The 1787-nt window shown below is 39.6% G+C and overlaps 1 long non-coding RNA gene across 1 annotated transcript; it reads left to right on the top strand.

Annotated features, from left to right (window-relative positions):
- The first annotated feature begins 470 nt into the window (after window positions 1–470).
- Window positions 471–1260, top strand: LOC109318041. The gene is made up of 2 exons (XR_002103170.1): window positions 471–558; window positions 869–1260. It is a non-coding gene; the product is annotated as an uncharacterized LOC109318041 (long non-coding RNA).
- The last annotated feature ends 527 nt before the right edge of the window (window positions 1261–1787 follow it).

Below are 1787 nucleotides of genomic sequence, written 5' to 3'. Positions count from 1 at the left end.
GTCAAATCTAATGCCACCAACACGAATAATGCAAATCAAGCAAAACTTGGAGCTTGCAGCACCAAATGCGTTTTTGGTTAGTTACATGCATCGACTTCTTTAAAAAAAGATTAGCTAGCAAGTATAGTTCCTTACACAGTTAAATTTTGGCACGACAGAATCAAATCAGAAGATCGTTACCTGCTTTTGAGAAGATTCACCAAGCAAGCATTTTAAGCTTTTTGACTCTTTAAACCTGATTCAAGGAATAATTATTTCTCTCTGCCGACGCGATTGTTAAAAGAAGAGAAACCCCTGATTGTGGTGGCTTCGTGGATGCTATTCTTTTTGCACCACAGCAGGATTCTTGGCTGCCAGTCCAAGCTGCTTTCACTTGCCAAGTTTTGAGATGCTGGTTTTGCCTTTCATTTTATTGTTCCTTTCGCAACGTTACAGACCGACTTAAAACCGTGCACAGCTGCTAACAGGAGAAAAATTATTTGAATTTCGCCCGAGAACAGAGCTGGGGAAGGAGCGCGCCGTGATGTAACTATAATGACACCCATCAAAATGTCGCTGGTATTTTGGGGGTGCTCCTTTTGCTCAGAGCCCTGACAAGCTCCAGTAAAACGGGGGGGGTGGGGAACACTACTAAGAACAAGACATGATAAATGTCAAGGTCTATGATCCACCATAGTCACATAAGGGGTGGAGGGTGTAATTTTTTTTATATAATCCCCATTTTCTCTCACTCCTATTCTCTCTCTTTCACTCATGTATTTTTGGAGAGGGGATTTTGCTGGGCGGTGGGGAGGGAGGGTTATATATTTTTTAGCCTAACAAAGAAGGTTCTCCCCATCACCACCCTTATGCTGCTTTCCTCTGATAGGAGCTCATCCATACCCAAGCATCGTGGCCTTTCTGTTGACGCAATACCGCCACGAAAAGACTCGGCATCACGGCGCAGAAGCCTCCATCAAAATTCAATAAGGGGCTGCAATTGTTTCACCAAACACATTCATTTATTGTGAGCTAAGTGACTTCTTTTTTTTTTTTAAAGGAAGGTTGCATAAATTGAAGACGGCAACAGACAAAACAACCTTCCCAATGCTTTATTTTACTTTATTTTATGGAACGTAGCTACCCCTCCCCAAAAAACCCTATCCGAACTTGAATTTATACTCAAATGCACTAAATGAACCAACAAAAACATTACTTAAGGATTCTTTTCAGGCTTTAAATAGCCAGGAAAAATGCGATGCCATAAATATGATCTATTTAGCACATTCTGAGTATTAAATGATAGAAACTTTCAGTCTGTGCACACATGTATACGCACAAAGTTGGTATACAATGAGCTTGGGATGTACATCAGGTATATCCAACAATGCATCTTCATCTATAGATTACATATTAGTTGTTGCTCACCGTCAAATATTGTATCTGGAGTTAGCCTTGCATGTTTACACATACATGTGTGTATACACCAAGTGCAGGTTTAGCAATCCAGGACAGCTAGGGACTAATATCTTACCTAGCACCTTGATGATAGTTTATATAGTCTGCACATTGAAATATTAAATTTTATTTCAAACAAAATAATCATGAAGAAGAAAAACTCTGCCATTGCAAGCTGGTGTATGTGCAGAGGTTTATAGTCGACTGCTTACGGTAGTGGTAAGTGCAATATGTATAAATAGCAAATGAAGACTATACCACAACACACAGACATATGCTATGTATACAGTAAGGGGGGAAAAGTCTGACTATAGACAAAGTTTCTATGAAAAATCAACAGACAAACAAGA

Source organism: Crocodylus porosus, unplaced genomic scaffold (genome assembly GCF_001723895.1).
Source record: "Crocodylus porosus isolate Cpor-Errol unplaced genomic scaffold, CroPor_comp1, whole genome shotgun sequence".
In the NCBI taxonomy this organism is placed as follows: domain Eukaryota; kingdom Metazoa; phylum Chordata; order Crocodylia; family Crocodylidae; genus Crocodylus; species Crocodylus porosus.
Note: the sequence above shows the minus strand (reverse complement) of the source record. Positions and strands in the feature narration are given on the sequence as shown.